At 37.8% G+C, this 20,356-nt stretch overlaps 1 protein-coding gene across 11 annotated transcripts in view; it reads left to right on the forward strand.

Annotated features, from left to right (window-relative positions):
• The window catches only part of ZNF438 (zinc finger protein 438), a 199,985-nt gene that overhangs the window by 43,785 nt on the left and 135,844 nt on the right, over positions 1–20,356 (forward strand). For 8 of the 11 annotated variants that reach the window (XM_033209951.1, XM_033209953.1, XM_033209952.1 and 5 more), the window contains one exon: positions 1,879–1,936. The exons of 1 other annotated variant lie outside the window; for it this stretch is intronic. The gene's annotated coding sequence lies outside the window, so the exon portion shown is untranslated. Of the gene's footprint in view, positions 1–454; positions 521–1,872; positions 1,937–20,356 lie in introns of those variants that run through there. 2 more of the 11 variants (XM_033209955.1, XM_033209966.1) reach the window with 2 other exon arrangements.

The following is a 20,356-nucleotide window of genomic DNA, read 5'->3' on the forward strand; positions in this document are numbered from 1 at the left end:
TATCTAAACAGAAAATGTACAGCGAAAATATAGCTTGATAATCTTATGGGACCACCTCCATCATAGATGCAGTCTGTTGTTGACACATCGTGCAGTGGATGACTATTTATTAATCAGGTGTCTTGAAACAGAACTATACATAAAATGAGGTTATGTTTGGTCAGCTAATTAAAAGGTAATCAGAGGCTCTCAGGAGCTCTCAGGAACCCAACCCTGAATTTCCCTTATGAGTAAACAATTTGGTATTCCCTAATTCAGTATTCATAGTGACTTCATAGACCATAACTACTGTGAATAATGAGAACCAACGGTAATTTTGTCTTTGTTGTTGAACTTCTAAACTGATTTTTAAGTAGCAATTAAAGCAATGTCACGTGTTTCATATTCTACAGAATGAACTTCCAACAGCTTTACTTTGGTTTCATGAATTAGATGAAATCATCAAACCATTATTGGAATTAACTGATTTTTCTAGTTGGTACATTTCCTAATACTGACAGAAAGCTGGCAACATTTAACTGTGAGTTTTTCTGTTAATGGAGCCAACCAGATATCACTTTACTTTGATGATGTAAAAAAGATGCTTTAGAATCAGAACTAAGTGCATTTTTTAAAAAAGTAATTTGATCTAGATGAAAAGTCATGCTTTAGAGAGTAATATGTAAAACACTTTCTCTATCTGCTTTCATTAAATCTGTGTCTTTAAGCTAGCCATGAGCAGGGACAGCAGTCAGTACTCAGTATTTTCTCTACGTCCTTTCAAGACTGGAGGAGTTAGCTGTCCTTACCTGCTCCTGCCTGAGAACACTTTTTCTGCAAGGTGCCTGGGTGCTGTCTTTAAGAATGAAGTATCAGTTACAGTACATTTAGAAATGGGTTACTGCGAGGTGTCTTTCAGATTTAACCACATGTGAAATTGACAACTGGCTTCATTGCACATGTATCTCACATGGCTTAATGAGGTTATGGCAGAGCCTAAAAGTATAAATAAGTCCTAGCCTATTTTAATGGTATCATTAAAAAAAATCATTAGAAAATGGAAAACCTGGCCGGTCGTGGTGGCTCACGCCTCTAATCCCAGCACTTTGAGAGGCCGAGGCAGGTGGATCATGAGGTCAGGAGATCAAGACCATCCTGGCTAATACGGTGAAACCCCGTCTCTACTAAAAATACAAAAACTTAGCCAGGCGTGGTGGTGGGCGCCTGTAGTCCCAGCTACTCGGGAGGCTGAGGCAGGAGAATGGCGTGAACCCAGGAGGCGGAGCTTGCAGTGAGCCGAGATTGTGCCACTGCACTCCAGCCTGGGCGACAGAGCAAGACTCTGTCTCAAAAAAAAAAAAAAAAAACAGAAAGAAAGAAAATGAAAAACCCAGGACAAATGGTAAATTGGTGGGACAGTGGGACAATGGCCATAAATTGGGACTGTCTCAGGCAAACTGACACACTTTACCAGACATTTGTCCTTTCAAAAATCTTTGAATCCCAAACTCTTGATTACTGTTTTCCTGTCAAAAAGGCTGTGCCCTGAATATGAATCACTTGTTTGTGACTATTTAGTAATTTCCACAGCATTATGCACATGGAAAAGAATGTGAAGCATTCTTCTTAGCCAGTTTTATTCATTGCGGCATTTCTTTTTTTCTGGAACATTTTCTATTTATCTTAAAACTTTTATTAAATTTTGCATGCTTTCATTTTTAAACTAAAGACATGTAATCAACTATGGAATTATTTTCTTCTACATTAGTTCTTTTGTTATCTTAATAAAAATACACAGCAATTAGAAATGAAACTTGAAAATAAAGTACTATTTACATATATTTGATAAAAATGGATTATCTGAATATGATTATAATAATACTTTGTATTCTGTTACAGAATTAATTAAAAGGATTTATGGTATATCTTATGACTCTACAGGAGCCTTGGGATATAGGTAAGTGACCAGAAGCATTTTTTGAAGAGACGTTTCTGAAACATTAAGTAATTTGATCTCACAGGTTCCTGGAAAAGTAGACAGTGGGGCATATCTTACTTCAGCAATTTACCTCTTTTCTCTTCAATATAACATTTGTAGAAATACTACATTTACATGAATCTTCATGTAATATTTCCCTCATAGCTAAAAAATCATATTTTCCAGGGAATTTTAGGCTTATTTTCTATAATAATTATAATGAGACATAGGAGTGTGGCATGTAGCAAAACTTAAAGCATTAAAAAAAATAACTAAATGCAATATGGTACCCTGGGTTATACCTAGGAACCAAAAAAAGACATTAGTAGAAAAACAGGTGAAATATAAATGAAGTCTATATTTCAGTTAATAGTAATCAATTAGAAATTAACCAGTGTTAATTTCTTAGTTTCGACAGATGTCCTGTGGTTATGTAAGATGTTTAACTTTATGGAAAACTGGATGAGGGGTATATAGGAACGCTATAGTATTTTTATATCTATCTTCTAAATCTAAAATTATTTCAAAATAAAAATTTACTTGAAGCACAAAAGCCAGAGTTTATTGATTTAAAATGTATAGTTTAGAAGTAGATTTTCTGGACTATGGTTTAAAAAAATAAAAAAATTAATTAAAAAAATCCAGATTACATAAAAATGATTCAAGGAAATACATGGCTATAGGTTTCATTTTTCAGTTTATAGGGAGTATGCAATTTTATTTATTTTTTAACATTGGTGATATGATTTGGATTAGTGTCCCTGCCCAAATCTCATGTCAAATTGTAATTTCCAGTGTTGGAGGAGGGGGAAGGTGATTGGATCATGGGGGCAAAAATCTTTCTTGTTGTTCTTGTGATAGTGAGTGAGTTCTCATGAGATCTGGTTGTTTAAAAGCGTGTAGCACCTCCCCCTTCACATTCTTCCTCTTGCTCCGGCCATGTAAGACGTACCTGCTTCCCCTTTGCCTTACGCCGTGGTTGAAAGTTTCTTGAGGCCTCCCCAGCCATGCTTCCTGTACAGCTTGAGGAACCATGAACCATGAACCAATTAAACCTCTTTACTTTATAAATTACCCACTCTTGGATCGTTCTTTATAACAATGCAAGAAAAGACTGATATAATGGGCATGGTGTTTGCGGACATCTCCTCGTACTTGGTTACAGGCTTTCTCTTTGATGCTTTCAGCCACTTGTGTTTTTTGGTCCTTTTGTGTAACTTTTTCTGTTATTCCAAGCAGGCCCTTTAAATGGTTCCCAGTACACTTCTTTTCTTTAGTGTATTGTTTAGAGACGAAAGTCCAATAATATGACTCAGTGGTTTGGAGACCCCATTAGTATAGTTTTGTTCAGTCACACTACTTGAGCTTCTAGGTCAAGTAGTAGACACAGTAGACCTATTGTTAATGAGTATGAATAAAGATGAACATAACTCTTACATAGCCATTTCTGTAATTGAGCTAAAATAATACAGAATCTATTGCTGTCAGATAATAAAATTCTCAGTTTCTAAAATGGACTCTAGCATGATAACTATTTTAAATTTCTATAAATATTAAAAGACTTATAAGAATGAAACTTTGTAGTTTGCCAAAACTCTTATGTAACTTTTCATTAATAAAAGTAAAGTAGCCATGCAGGTCTTGTGGATGGTTTCCTGCTTCTGCTGCCAAATTTAATGATTTTAGTTAAATTTCATAAAGGGAAATATAAATATATTATACTTAAAGGATATAGACACTTAAAACAGCAGACCCATGCCTGAATAACTCTTGCAGAATAATTGTCCAGCTTCGAAATTTCTGTTTTGCTTGGTAGTCTTTAGTCAGAATTGGTGTTAACAGTCTCATGTTAATAGAATTACAGTTAATGGAATTATAATCTATTTTTTAGTTGTTTAACATGATTGTGCTAACCTTGGTTGGGAAGTTTAGAAAAAGACAGGATCGTTTTCTCAGGCCAAGTTTAAATTACATTGATCATGTAATAGTTCACACAAAACAAGCAGACAAGAAAAACTTGTATTATTCTGTGCTAGAAGAGCATTAAAAGTGTTGTTTTTAGGGACATGCTTACCATTCAGCTGATTGTAACTTGTGGTCATCAAAGTGTAAATAAGAATAGCTAATATATATTGAACATTTTTTTTTTTTTTTTTGAGATGGAGTCTTGCTCTGTCGCCCATGCTGGAGTGCAATGGCACAATCTCAGCTCGCTGCAACCTCCACCTCCTGGGTTCAAGTGATTCTCCTGCCTCCGCCTCCTGAGCCGCTGGGATTACAGGCATGTGCCGCCACGACCAGCTAATTTTTTTGTATTTTTAGTAGAGACAGGGTTTCACCATGTTGGTTAGGCTGGTCTCAAACTCCTGACCTTGTGATCTGCCTGCCTCAGCTTCCCAAAGTGCTAGGATTACAGGTGTGAGCCACCACGCCTGGCCTGAACATTTTCTATGTACCAGGCACTTTACTTACGTTATCTCATATAATCTTCACAATTACCTATGAGATAGGTTGGAATTCCCTTTACAAATGAGGCTGAGAGAGAACAGCTGTCTCCAGTCTAATTCTGAGGTGGGGAGGTGGACAGAACAAGTGCCTATTATATAGTACAGTACCTGCTGTTTATTTATAATATAAACAGCTCCCAGGAAATGCTGTCATGTTTCCACAGATGTGTAGTAAACTTCAGATTACTTCAGCTTTTCTAGGTAAGAGTATCTGATCACACTGGGTGACCTAGAGTGGATTCTCCTGGGGTGAACAGCCTGGAGTCAGGACTTGTGTTTCTTGTCTAACTTTGTTCTGGCTCATTCTGCAGTCCCCTAACATGTCAGTTGTTCCCTGTCATCTGATTAATTGCTGAACACTCACTTATTGTGTGCTTCACTGATCACATGCCAAGAACTTTTGGCAGTTCTGGGGAACATGCTCTCCACATGCCTCCTGGTAATTGTTGGACAACTAGATGTTCCTAGTTGTTGTGAGAACTTTGATCCAGAACCTGCAACACATGCCAGAGACCAGGGATGGGGTAGTTGAGCAGCTGATGGGTGAAATGTAGCTATTCAGATTGTTAGTTGGTCAGGAGTCAGAAATAGAGTAGGCATGTGACTCTAAAAAGTGGTTTTTGAAGAGGATTATGATGGTTGGCTATGGACTTCATAGTTTGTAGACATAAAATAATTCTAACTTCTTTTTGAGGAAGAGTCATAAAAATGCAAAATCTCCTTTGCTATCTTCTCTTTATGATCTCTAAAAGTTGACATTTCTCAGGGCTCAGCCCTTAGCCTTCTGTATTTATTTTCCACACAATCTCATGTGATCTCTTGTTTTAAATGCCATCTGTTCTCCCAAATTTACAATTTCTTTACTTTGGTCTCTCCCAGGAGTTCTAGACTTATTTTTATGTCTTTTCAACATCTCCATTTTGGAGTCTAATAAACATTTCAAACTTAATATGTCTAAAATGTAAATCTTGAACTTTTCTCCCTGTGTAAATGATATACGCAGTTGTTTCAGGCCAAAAACTCAAAGTCATGTTGGACTTTTTCTTTCATATCCCATATCCAGTCCATTAGTAAGGCTTATATGCCTTCCTTTCAAAAGGTATCCCAAATTACCCCTACCCCACTCCTCACCCTTACTGCCCTATTATAAGTCACTGTCATAAGTCGCCTAGGTGATAATAATCATCTTCTAACTGGCCTTCCTTATCTCCTCATTGTATCTCTCCATTCAGTCCTCCATATAGGAGTAAAAGGTGTTTTTTTGTTTTTGTTTTTGTTTTTTTTAATGTTAAACAGTTTCTGTCATTCCTCTGTTCAGAACCCTTCGGTGGCTACCCAGCACACACAGGTTAAAATGTTGTCTCACATGTTCTACCAGACCTGCTGACTTTATCTCCTGTCACTCACTCTCTTGCTCACTCTCCTCTAGCCACACTTGCCTTCTTGCTGTTCCTTAGATACTCCCAAGTCCATTTGTAATCAGCTAACTTCCCCCAGTTCTGTGATCCCACACCCCTCACTCCAACCAGTCTAGCCTGGTACCATTGGAGGTAGATTTAGAGAGAAGAAAAGTGCACATCCAATACTCTCTAGCACATGCAGTGGTAGAGTCACAATAAAAAATATTACAGCTTTAGCATTCCTAGTTTCTGTAATTTGAATTGCTTTTAAGTGTAAGAGGGACTGGATTTAGAGCTACAGAAAGTCATAGCTAGAATCAATGGGGAAAAGTTACAGAGAGAGATTTCTGCTCAGTTTAAAGAGTGCTACAAAGAGACTTAGACTCTCACACAATAATAGTGGGGAACTTTAACACCCCACCGTCAATATTAGACCAAGCGGTCCAGATCTGTCAAAGATCAGATGATTGTAGGTGCATGATGTTATTTCTGAGGCCTCTGTTCTGTTGCATTGGTCTGTATATCTGTTTTGGTACCGTACCATGCTGTTTTGGTTCCCGTAGCCTTGTAGTATAGTTTGAAGTCAGATAGCGTGATGCCTCCAGCTTTGTTCTTTTTGCTTAGGATTGTCTTGGCAATGCGGGCTCTTTTTTGGTTCCATATGCAGTTTAAAGTAGTTTTATCCAATTTTGTGAAGAAAGTCAGTGGTAGCTTGATGGGGATAGCATTGAATCTATAAATTACTTTGGGCAGTATGGCCATTTTCACGATATTGATTCTTCCTATCCATGAGCATGGAATGAAAGCTGAAATTACTCCTTGTTCCATAAGCTACAGGATGGATATCATGTTAGCAGGCATGTAAACAACATTAATGTCCTTGTACATATCCATTAGAACCGTTGGGTGACTAGGTGCATTTTCATTGAGCAATAATATTCTGAAAGGAATCTTTTTCTCTGAACAGTGACTCTCAACAGTGGGCTTAAACTATTCAGTAAACCATACTGTAAACAGACATGCTGTCATCCAGGCTTTGTTGTTCCATTTACAGAGCAGAGTAGATTTAGCATAATTATTCACAGCCCTAGTGTAATTCTTAATGGCCTCAGTGCAAATGAAACAGCCTTATATTCAAAGAAGATGCCATATAAGACTTCCATAGCTAGAGAGGGAAAGTCAATGCTTGGCTTCAAAGCTTCAAAGAGAAGCTGACTCTCTTACTAGGGGCTAATGCAGCTGGTGACTTGAAGTTGAAGCCAATGTTCATTTACCATTTTGAAAATCATATATACTAGAAATATGGATAAACTTCAAAATCATTATACTGAGTAAAATAAGCCAGATACAGAACACCACAACTGATTCCATTTATTGCTCTAGGTTAGTATATCAGAAGTGTGAGAAAAGATACATTTACTGTATGGTGACAAACAGTGGATAAGTTGTTGCATGCAGCTAAGGGTGGGTTGTGATTGATCTGGAGGCAGTACAAGGGAACTTTTTGGGATGATGGTTGTGTTCTATATCTTGATTCTGGCAGTAATTATGTGGAGATATAAATTTGTCCAAGCCCACTGAAAGGTACACTTAAAATTTATGTATTTTATTGTATATAAACTATTATCTCAGTAACATTGCTTAAAAAAAACCCAGTACACAAATTTTGAAAGTTATTTTACTAGCAAAAGATTAACTTCTGTCTAATGTTAGAAGACCTTTGTGTAATGCTAAAACTTAGTCACCCTGAAAAATCCCTTTAGATAAATCAGTGTATACAATATACATAAAAAAATGAATTAAAAGCCCTTAAATAAGGAAAGAGAGTATAGAGATGAATTCTCAATATACTTTCTAGTCTATGGTTTGATGTATTGGAATCCTCAGAATGCACTGATGTACATTTCCAGTTTCTTGAATTGATGTTTGGTAATACCCTTGACACTAAGAAGCAGCCAGATAAAATGAAATAATTACAGTCTGTTCTTGGTTCTGCTTTCTTGTTCTTAACTTCTTGAGTTCAATTTTATTTCATGTTTTTTAACTAGAAAAACTGGTTAGAAGACATACCAGTATCCCTTAGAATCTTTTTTTCTTTTTTTCTTTTTTTTTTTTTTTGGAGATGGAGTCTCACTCTGTCGCCCAGGCTAGAGTGCAGTGGCATGATCTCGGCACACTGCAACCTCTGCCTCCCAAGTTCAAGCAGTTCTCTGCCTCAGCCTCCCAAGTAGCTGGGACTACAGGCGCCTGCCACCATGCCCAGATAGTTTTTGTATTTTTAGTAGAAACAGGGTTTCACCATATTGGCCAGGTTAGTCTTGAACTCCTGACCTTGTGATCTGCTAGCCTCAGCCTCCCAAAGTGTTGGTATTACAGGCGTGAGCCACTGCGCACGGCCCAGAATCTATTCCTTCTTTTAGGAATGGATCCCCTAGAGTTTAGCTAAGCACATGACTGCCCATCTAGAAACTGTGCTCCTCTGCTTCTTTTGCAGCAAAGTGTGGCTGTGTGACTAATGAGAGGTGAATGGTAATGTGTGTAAGGTCACCTCCTTTAAGACAAGCCACTTACCCTAGACTTTCTTTTTTCCTTTTCTGCTGGCTGGGATGTTACACCAGTTACAGTAGCCATCTTAGTTGGGAACTACGTTGGAAACCACATGGAAGATGGCAGAGCCAGCCTGGGTCCACAAATGATCTTGTGAAACACACGTTCCCCTGTCAGCCTGTATTTTGACATGTAAAAGAAGATTTTCTTTCTCACTTGAGCTACTTTTGAGTCTCTTCGTTATGGCAGAAAATTTATACACTAATATAAAATGGAAAGCATTTCAGAGTTTTAAGATTTTCTTTATACTGTTTGGCTGTATTCTCTATATATTGGTATGGTATTCTCAAAGTAGTTTTTAAAATAGCATATGATTAAATGCCACAAGTTCCTTTTTGATTGATTATTTAGGAGAATGTTTTGTAAATTTCCAAGTTACTTTTAAGCTTTTGGTACTAATCATTAATAGAATATTATTAATAGAATGATTATTAATATATGGCATTCTAATTATTAATAGAATGATTATTAATATATGGCATTCTCCTTTTCTAGATTTTTATGGTTGTATGTCTGGACTAGCTTATAATCAGTTTTAGTAAAGTTACACAGACCTTTTTAAAGAAATTTTCTTCAGGAGATACCTAAATACTTATTATGTTGTTGAACTTTATTATTTTTTTTGTCTGATCTCTCAAAGGCTTAAAGTTGTAAATCACTGATTTCTTCCATTAATTTTAATTATTTATGTTTCTATAAGTTTTCATTTTGGTGTGTGTGTTAATGTGTTATTTACTGTCAATATCTCAATTGAGGATTATAGCTGTTATTAGAGTAATATGACTTCTTTCTTTTTTTTTTCATTAAATAAAGGGTCTTGCTTTGTCACCCAGGCTGGAGTACAGAGGCATGATCATAGCTCATTGCAGCTTCCAAACTCTAAGGCTCAAGCGGGCAGTCCTCCTGGCTAGCTAGGACTATTGTTGTGCCACCACACCTGGCTAATTTTTCTTTTTAATTTTTTGTAGAGACGGGGCCTTGCTATATTGCCCATGCTGGTCTTGAACTTCTGGCCTCAAGCAATCCTTCTGGCCTAGCCTCCCAAAGTGCTGGGATTACAGGTGTGTGCCACTGCACCCAGCCATGACTTTCTAATTTATGACTTGTGTTTTGTTTTAGCTGACATTGATATTGCTACCTTAGTTTATATTTCTCCATAAATCTGTGCTTCCTGTTATATTTACACTTTCTTTGTCATTACTTTTATGTATGTTTCCTAAAAGTAGAACATAGTTAGATTTCATTTTTTATCCTAAAAAGAACTATGTCCTTTGTCCCTTAACAAATATTTAATGCATTTAAATTTGTTTCCAAATTGTTCTAATTGGTTTTACTTATTGATCTTCTTTTCAGCTTTCTGTTTGAAATTCTTCCTTGTTTTCATTGGGTTTTGAAGTTTTTGCTATTTTAATTTAAAGTTTTATGTTTAATTTGGTTTTCATTTTTAACTTTGGTTCATCTAAGAGGCTTTGAAATCCAAGGATTATTTTAAAGATTTTTTTAACTTTAAATTTATATACCTATCATTAACAGTCAAGAATAGGATGGTATCTCTTGATTTCCCTCAATATTAAATGAGAAATTTAATATGTTTTACTTCTCTGCTTCTCTGTTTTCATTAATATGATCTAAGATTTTTAACTCAGACTATTACTAAATTATAATTTTAAATTTATGCACAATTTCTTTTATTAACTTTTATATGGGTATAAAGATTATGAAAACCCTAACTTGTCACAACCTTAATTTCCACTTTTTCAAGTAAAAGGAATCTTAAACCATCAAAATTATACTCTGATATCCTATTACTCATTATCTTCTGGATTTATTTTCAAATTATCTCTTTAAAAAATACTGTTTTCATTTTTCCTGTTGCCCACATTTGAACTATTTCTTTGCTCCTTAGACTAGGAGAAAAGAAGTTGAAATAGTCAGATTTGAAATTAAGGTCTGGAAGTCTAAGGTCTGGAACATGTTTTGGGTTATTGGATTAACAGATTTTATGGTGATGGGTTTCATAGGAAGAATTACCAGTTATTTAGTAGCTTCATAAGCTTGTTTTCTAGGATGTCCCTGTCAATTACTGCATCAGGTAACACAGGACCTGGCACTCAGATTCTTATTAATATTTGTTCAGTGACAGGAGCTGTCCTCTGTTGCTTTCGAGTCTCTAAGACTGTTTTCCCCATCTTGAATGTGCCTAGTCATCTGACCTCCTCTCAAATGGGCACCAACTTCATTCTCTCTGTATCATAAGGCACCTCGTATGGGGCTTTCCTATTTTTTTTCAGAACATGCTTGAGGACCATTTAGGGAAGGAGGGTCTTAGAGGACATTCAGTCTTGTCTTGGAAACGGTGGGGAAGGAAGAACTCTGTAGCAGTTGCTAGGGGTAATATTATATCTTTAAGAAAACAATGCTGTTGCTAAGTTATTTTTAGACATAGAAGGCTTCTCTTTAATTTTTGTTTCTTTTTTAGTGGATGATTATGTAGCTAGTCTACCAAGAGGTAGGGAGTGAAGTAAAGCTGAGAACAGCCTCTCCAGGATTATGAGGTCAGGATGAAGTTCTTGGCAAGAGACTCAATTTAGTGTGGTATTCTGGAAAGCACATGAGCTGAGGAGGCAGGAGACCTTTATTTTAGCTTTGGTTCTCTGTGACTGTGGCAAACCATTTAACTTTTGTGAGTCTCAGACTAGATTTATTGAATGAGGAATCTGACTCAAAGATCCTTTCTAACTTTAAAATTCTGTGTCTGACCAGAGGACCAGGGTAGAACAAGGAGGTTTCTACTCGATAGCATTTTTATTTTTAATTTCATTTTGTAAAGTCAAGAGGAATAAATCATTTATCTTACTGCTTTGAACAGGAGGATTAGAAGAAAGAATCATATGTGGCTCATGTGTCTATGTTCTGACCGCATGTTGCAATCAGTTTTCCCTATCGTAACACATGGAAATAATCTGGTGCTAGAATGACTCAGAGGAATGTTTGTTGTTGTTGCTTGTTCTGTTTTTGTTTTTTGAAACAAGATTTTATTCCATCACCCAGGCTAGAGTGCAATAGCTTGATTATAGCTTACTGCAGCCTTGAACTCCCAGGCTAAAGCGATCCTCCCACCTCAGTCCCCTGAGTAGCTGGGACTACAGGCACGCATCACCAGCCTCGGATAATTTTTTATAGAGACGGGGTCTCCCTGTCTTACACCGGCTGGTCTCAAACTCTTGGTCTCAAGCAGTCCTCCTGCCTTGGTCTCCCGAAATGTTGGGATTACAGGCCTGAGCACTTGCACCTAGCCGGGAATGTTAAATCACCATTTTTTTCCCTGGAGAAAAGTTGACAAAAATATTTATCTAGATTCCCAGAAGGTTATCACCTTTTCCACTGGGATATGTGTGTGTCTCAAAATTGAGGATGCTGGGAGGTGGGCCTGTTGTATGCTACCACTTAGCCATCAGGCTGCGGGTCACACTGAACATCTTTCATTGAACTCCTGAGTGGTGAAACGGCTGCTAGCACTAAAGTTGTGTTTCACAAGGGCAGTAACAGGATGCTGCCCTAGCTGGCTATCTGTCATAAGTGGAGCTGGGCATGGTCACACGCAGGGTGGGCAGAGAGAGTTTTCAAATAATGAACATGTCACAGTTGTGAAAGAGCTGGGGACGAGTGCTGACTGAATAAAATCTATGCAGCAAAGGGGGACTCTTTTTGAAGAAAGGCTTTGTTCTGTCCGGATTCTGGAGGAAGAGCCACCAACAAAGGCTCCATCCAGAACAGAACGGAAAAGACTGGACAGCAGACTTTGGTTGCTTTTCTTCTCTGTAGTTATCACATTGAGGATTAAAAAATAGTTGAAAAGTTTTATTTCCCTCTATCAAGAGCTTCCAGGGGTGGGAAAGAGTTGTTTCATTTCAGAAATGTGTTTCGTTTTAGTAAACACATATCATGAGTTGAATAAATGTAAATAAAATTCAAAATACATTAGAAACTTGAATTTAAAAATGTATGTGACAGGCTTTTAAGTGCCACTGTATGTTAGGCCCTGGTAGGGATGCAGAGATCAGCATTCATTAAAGTCTGCCCTCTGGAACTTCGGTGAGGCCAACAGATAAATGGCTAATATTTACTATGTTTCATTCAGTTTTTGTGGAGCATCTACTCTATGACAGGCAATAGGACTTACAAAGTAAGGTCCTGGTCTCAAGGCATTTATGGTCCCGAGGGATACGAGTAAATAGGTAACTAGAGGGCCAGGTACATGAGGGCATACAGGGGAGAATACTAAAATGTGTGGGATTGACTGTGTTCTGAGATTAGAATGAAGCAGCCTCAAGGTGCCTATACTTTCAGATTTTTAGAATCTTTAAGTCTTCTAGAACTACAGAGTTAACTGCTAGAGGAAACATTATTGTATGTTTTTATAGGAATAGCTGCTTTATATTAATGATCCATAGCTGAGCATCTGGAAGGAAAAAAATTTGTTGATACATGTGCTTTCTGTTTTCAGCTGATGATGATGATGATGATGACTGAATTGCCCTCTACTAGCTGCAAATTATATCTAGAATTTTAAATTTGAAATTATAGGGAGACACCTTTTGATCAAACATTGTTCCCTATTAAGTTACGGTAAAAGTCTTTCTTGAACTTTTAATCTGTTTAAAAGAGATTGCATGGACTCCTATAATCATTGAATCCCACGGCTCTTTGAGGTAGGGATTTCCTATTCAGCCCAGTGTCCTCCTATTCAAGTACGAGGCTGCTTTCTCTCTGTCATCATTGAAGTGTTGGTCTTTTTGGACAACAGTAGAGGCCTGTAATTTATTTTAAGCTGGATTTGTAAATTGAAGGGGCCCAGGCTGAGTCTGGCCCATGGTGCATGTGGCTTACCTCCATGCCTGAGCCACAAAAGGCCCACTATTTGCTGTTTTCAGGGAGTTAATAAGAGCTTTTGTGACATAGTTTATACACACTTTATTGGCTAAAATCTAGATGATGTGAAGGAAAAAAGAATAGGTTGCAAAAGTCAAAGTTATGGCTGTGAACTAGAAGAAAAGTTAAAAATATGAAAACTGGCACAAATGGTACAAAAAAGAATTAGACATTAGCAAGAACATAGAAGCAGAGGTTTTTAAATTATAGCACCCCTTAAGACATTTGAAATTGTTACAGTGATTTAAAATAGGCAAACCTTTGGTCTTAGAAAGAATGAAGGGGCCGGGAGCGGTGACTCATGCTTGTAATCCCAGCACGTTGGGAGGCTGATGCAGGTGGATCATGAGGTCAGGAGATTGAGACCATCCTGGCTAACACAGTAAAACCCCATCTCTACTAAAAATACAAAAAATTAGCCAGACGTGGTGGCGGGCGCCTGTAGTCCCAGCTACTCAGGAGACTGAGGCAGAAGAGTGGCATGAGCCCAGGAGGCAGAGCTTGCAGTGAGCCAAGATCGCACCACTGCACTCCAGCCTAGGCGACAGAGCAAGACTCCATCTCAAAAAAAAAAAAAAAAAAAGAATCAAGGGCTCTACTTTCTGTGTGTAGTTTATTAAATATAAACACATACAAAATTTAAGAGGAAAAGGTAATCTTTTTATGTGAAACTGTTTTGATTTATGGCTTCCAAGACTTTGAAAGCCTCTTTGCACTTTGAGTGGTTTTAAAACTTAATAAAATTGTTGGGGGGTGGCATAAGCAGATATTTTTAATATAGCAATTAGGAATATCATAAAGAAGATTATTAAAGCAGTGTGTAACATAAGCTTTGAATAGTATTACTAAATAAAATGAGGTTTTAGAAATTTGAACATGTTAACTACAAAAAAACAGTGACCTTTTTGTCATGTAATACTGAAATCAACTATGGAATTGAACAAACTTACTGTGATTTTTCTTTTTTTTTTTTTTGTTTTTTTTGTTTTTTTTTTTTTTGAGAGGGAGTCTCGCTCTGTCGCCCAGGCTGGAGCACAGTGGCCGGATCTCAGCTCACTGCAAGCTCCGCCTCCCGGGTTTACGCCATTCTCCTGCCTCAGCCTCCGGAGTAGCTGGGACTACAGGCGCCCGCCACCTCGCCCGGCTAGTTTTTTGTATTTTTTTTAGTAGAGACGGGGTTTCACCGTGTTAGCCAGGATGGTCTCGATCTCCTGACCTCGTGATCCTCCCGTCTCGGCCTCCCAAAGTGCTGGGATTACAGGCTTGAGCCACCGCGCCCGGCCAATAGTTGGTTTTATATGAATAAAATTCTACCTTTAATATACCTTTCATTTACAGTAAGTTACTAATGCCAGGAGTTTAGCATTCTTTAATTAGATTTCAATACCAAAACATTTAGAATGATTTTTTAAAATTGCTAAGACTGTAACTGCTAGTTCTGTTACATTTTTTATTCTTGTGCTTTTGGCCTTTACCAAGGCCGCAGAGTCAGGTGTCTGTTTGCTAAACCAAAAAGCTGGAGATATGAAGGTGATTCTTGCTCAGCTTTTAGGAATGAAGTGGTAGTATGTGTCCTATTTGACTGATTTTAAATGAGGAACAGACAGCCCGAGACATTTCCTCACTAGTTAATGGTTTGAAAAACGTATGCCTGTGATGATGTCCATTTTGGGGACAGTTATAGGATACAAGACTTAGATTGAAGGTGGTTCCCTTTCTAAAGAAGTCTTTCATTGTGCCCTTGGTCATACTGGTATGAAGAAATAAAGGCTGCTGCAATAGGAACTCCAAGAATTTTTATGAGAATTGGTAGAAAGGGGTATTGGGTAGATTGAGAGTAAAAAAGGTTGTGCTTATGTATTCGCTGATTTTGGAGTTTGGGTGAGGATATTTTCCACATTTCATGACAAAGAGCGGTTAGTGAATGGGAGCTCTCTCAGAAAGTTTTAAGTCTCTCTGCTTCTTAACTAACTGTGTGACTTTGAGCAGCTCCATGACACTGTTTTAATCAAATAATAATATTCACTTCATACAGCTATAGGGTAGAAATTACACAAGATATGTTAGACATTGCTAAGTGTTCTATAAATGTGCCAGTATTAGGTGGTATTCTTACTGTTTTCATGAACATAACTGCTGTCAAAATCTTCTACAGTTCACCTCTATACCAAAGACTTAACCTCCTTGCTTCTATCCTTTATTACTTGAGAAAGGTTACTATATTAGGATTCTGTTATTTTCAGAATAGTAAAAGAGGACCTATCACCTTTTAACATTGAACAAATATTGAAGGCCTAATATATGTGTGTGTGTATGTATATATGTGTGTGTGTGTATATGTCAGCCAGCATTTCTTCTGGCTGAATGCTAGTAAAGAAAAGATCATTTATATTAATAATAACTCTGGAGAAGAAGAGAAGGTCCCAATAAATATCATTTGCGAATGGTCTCAGTAAATATTTCATTGTCATCATTAGTCTTCATAGGCTTTTTAAAATGTTTTTTTGTCTTCAAGATTTAAAAATGATTATTAATAATATCTGTCCATTTATGCAAGTATTTGTAAGTAAATGAATTTGTAAATGGTTATGATGAGACACTGAAAAAAACCGATAAAAACTTACGTGCTTTGGTTTGGTTTTGGTTTTGGTTATAATAGCTTTGAAGTCACAAATTACATTCAATGGGAGTATGAGGTTTTTATGTTTAATAGGATGGAACATGGGTTAAAAATGCTAAGAAGTGCTCATTTCCAGAGTATGCTCTCATTTTCAGCTGAGGAGACTGAGCTCCACTGAGTCTGCATTTGGTATACTTCGGGGTCCACATTCTAATAGGGAACTGATTCTTGCTGGAAACCCAATCAGAAGTCTGGTTTCTTCTGGGTTTGTTTAAAATTTTCCTTCCCACTATTCTATTTTCCTAATATAAGTATTATAGCAATTTAGAATTCATGGAAAGAATGAGCACCTTTAGCTTCTTACAGTGTCATGAGACTGCATATTTGTGATTCAGTGTTCAAGAAATTAAACATGAGTTGTTTAAGGCAACTAGGAAGTCTACAATTTAATCTCATTTGCTGTTATTTAGTGATACACTGTTTAGTATATGAAAATACTGTGGGTATAGGCTGTTTCTTGAAGCAGACTATGTGTGCTTTGGAGGGGGCACTTTGCTAGGGGAAGAAATCTTGTTTTTTTTGTTCCCTCTTCTGGAGAGTTCTGAAAGTCTGTCCTTTTGACTTTTATTGGCAATTGTCATTGTCATCTCTACATTCTTTTATTTTTTTTACTTACTCTGTGGTAAACCATCTCTAGCCTGCAGTTATACCAATGAAAAAAAATCTTACTTCAAAGTGACCCATAAAATTCCATTCCATATTTTAAATGTGTCACATTGGAAATGCCACTTTTTTCTCCATTGTATTTTGTTACCCTAACCCATGCCCTCACCATCTGAGGACTGTATATTTTTAAAATTAATAGCTCTCATGCTCACTGGTTTGTGGAAACTGAGCATTTCCCTGTTACCCAGAGGCAGTTGTGGTAAAAGCGTCTTGTTTTCTTCAGATCCCAACCATGGGTCTCTAAAGGTATCTAAGATCTGTATGGTCATATCTGCTTTTCCAAGTAACAGCTAGAAATATTTTACCTGGCCTTCACTATAGCTAGGCTATAATAAAGTTTACAATCAGAGGCCAGACGCAGTGGCTCACACCTGTAATCCCAGCACTTTGGGAGGGCTAGGCGGGCGGATTACCTGAGGTCGGGAGTTTGAGCCAACCTGACCAACATGGAGAAACCCTGTCTCTACTAAAAATGCAAAATTAGCTGGGTGTGGTGGTGCATGCTTGTAATCCCAGCTTCTCAGGAGGCTGAGGCAGGAGAATCACTTGAACCCGGGAGGCGCAGTTTGTGGTGAGCCGAGATCATGCCATTGAGCTCCAGCCTGGGCAACAAGAGCAAAACTCCGTCTCAAAAAAAAAAAAAGTTTACAATCAGTTAAATTCTCTCTAAGTTTCTGGCTTAGAATACTGAAGAAACTTTTATATAGAGTAGATAAAGGATGGAGTAGGAATTTCTGATTTGATTGTGTGTTATTGTGGAAAGAATGTTTTCCCTACAGACTGACTAGGAACAAGATGTTTAAACATAAGCCAGGGTGGAGACCTGTTTGGTCAGCTTTATAGGAGCCACGTTTCCCTACTTAGGATGAGTTTGCCAACTATCCCATCAACCTACCCCTGCCTGATCCTTCAAGTGTCTTTGGAATTTTTACTTAGGGCGATGTTGGGTAAGGCAGTGATATAGTACATATGTAGCAGTTAGGCTAGAGGCTGTTTTGTGGAGCAGTATGATTTTATCATGCCATTATAAATTTATGCTGTGCTCTGTGTGTGGTGTGTGTGTGTGTGTGTATAGTCTTTTTTTCCCTTTTTCTCAATCCCTCTCTGCTCTTGGCTTGTATATTCACATAGCTGGGCAGCAGCAGGATTTCATTTATCACAGGCGATGGGACGGGGTACAGAGATATGAAAGGGTTACTGTTCACGTTTCCTTTGTAGTTCCTTCTGATCTTACTGAGTTGTAATTCCTTTCTTGATGTTAAACATTCCCAGGCTCCAATAACCTTCTGGCCTGCTTGCACTGGCCAAGTGTGTCCCAGGTGATCATGTAGGCGAACCTCCTGTTTCTAAGACAAGAAATCGTTCCTTCCTTCATGAGATAGGCTAAATATTCATTCCTTTGCAGTCCCAGAAGAAATCCTTTAATTTAAAACAACAACAGAGCAGTAACATATTAGTTTTAAAATTAAAATTTAGCAGCCATATTTGTTGTCAGGTTAATTTTGTAGATTTTTGAATCTGTTCATTGGTGGTTTAGTGAGTTTCTGGTGGAATGAAACCCTATTGATACTTTAAAGATTATATCCTTTCTTCTTAAAACACACTTTAAAAATGGGTTTTAATTCTAAAAGGATAAAATTTTGGCCCTACCATCTTACTTTTAGCCTACTTATCAGTAGATCATTTTAAGTTGCCTCAGATGCAAAGCAGCTTAGCTGAAACTACAATATTTCTGCTTTTCTTTATTAGTCAGCTCTTAGAAGTTTATAGTTGAGCATTGGGGAGATACTTATTTCCTTTTTCTCTGGTTTTGAAAGTATATACCGGCTCATCTTTTTTCCTACAATTTAAAATATATAAATTTTTGTGGTTGGCAAAAAGGCTTTCTATTTTTGCCTTTTCCTCTAAAGTTTTAGAAGAAAATGTTACACCATGAAGCATAAGAATGGGTCGGCAGCTAATTTACAGGGACAAGGAGTAGTTTTGCCAATGCTGCCTTAATCTCAGGTAAAGAGCGTCTGTTTGGACAAGGTTCCAAGGGTAAGTTTACTCTTACTGCTTATAGCACGTCTCTGTGTCTCAGTCAACACCTTGGGAACCTAGGGACTTGGGGACTGAAATGAAACAGTATCTCTTTGAAAGAGTTTCTAGGATAATTTTAAGTTTGCTAGTGTTTAGGCAAAGTAAACTGTCTGCATTGCTCTAAGCAATGAGATAAAATATTTCCAGTGTACCTTAACTGTCTGGAATACAGTTTTACAGGGGGTGGGTAGATGAATTTTTGGATTAAATCTGTTTAAATCCGCTTTAGAGAGCCAACATGAATTGCTGATATTAATCATTTGCCTTTAGTTCCCCAGTGGCCTAATACAGAGTCTGTCACACAGTAGGTTTTCTTTTCTTTTTTTTTTTTTTGAGATGGAGTTTTGCTCTGTCCCCCAGGCTGGTATGCAGTGGTGCGATCTCAGTTCACTGCAGCCTCCACTTCACAGGTTCAAGTGATTCTCCTGCCTCAATCTCCTGAGTAGCTGGAACTACAAGTGCCCACCACCACATCCGGCTAATTTTTTGTATTTTTAGTAGAGATGGGGTTTCACCGTGTTAACCAGGATGGTCTCGAGCTCCTGACCTTATGATCCACCCGCCTCGGCCTTCCAAAGTGCTGGGATGACAGGCGTGAGCCACTGCGCCCGGCCCCTTGATTCTTTTTAAGACCAAAAGTTTGCCTATTTAAAATCACTTTTTCTTTTTTTGAAACAGGAGCTCACTCTGTCACCCAGACCATAGTACAGTGGCATGATCATAGCTTGTTGTAGCCTCAAACTCCTGGGCTCAAGTGCTTCTCCCACCTCAGCCTCCTAAGTACCTGAGATTACAGGCAAATGCCACTAAGTCCTACTTATTTTTTTCTTTTTTTATTTTGTAGAGACAGGGTCTCGCTATATTGCCCAGGCTTGTCTAGAACTCCAGTCCTCAAGTGATCCTCCCACCTTGGCCTCCAAAGTGCTGGGTAATTTTAGGCAGTGGGTTTTCAAAAATGGTTTATTGAATGAATGAATGAGACTGCTGGATTACTTTCGTAGATTCTTTTTTTTTTACAATATTGCTAATAGTAAAGAGTGATTCATTTAGTACGTACATCTTTGTATTTTTAAAAATCATTTCAACTTTTATTTTAGATTCAGGGGTTACATGTGCCACAAGACTTGTTACATGGGTACATTGTGTGATGCTGAGGTTTGGGGTGTGGATGATCCTGTCACCTAGGTACTGAGCATAGTACCCAGTAGTTACTTTTTCAGCTCTTGCCTCCCTCCTCCCTCTCTCCTTCCTCTAGTAGTCCCCAGTGTCTATTGCTGCCATCTTTGTGTCCATCTGTACCTAATGTTTTACTCCCACTTATAAGTGAGGACATGCAGTACTTAGTTTTCTGTTCCTGAGTTAATTCACTTAGGATAATGGCCTCCAGCTGCATCCATGTTGCTGCCAGGGACATGAGTTTATTTTTTTATGGCTGCATAGTATTCCATGATTCCATGTATTCCATAGTATACCACGTTTTCTTTGATGGACATCTTGGTTGATTCCATGTCTTTGTTATTATGCA

This window comes from Trachypithecus francoisi, unplaced genomic scaffold, assembly GCF_009764315.1.
Source record: "Trachypithecus francoisi isolate TF-2019V2 unplaced genomic scaffold, Tfra_2.0 Lachesis_group9, whole genome shotgun sequence".
Classification (NCBI taxonomy): domain Eukaryota; kingdom Metazoa; phylum Chordata; class Mammalia; order Primates; family Cercopithecidae; genus Trachypithecus; species Trachypithecus francoisi.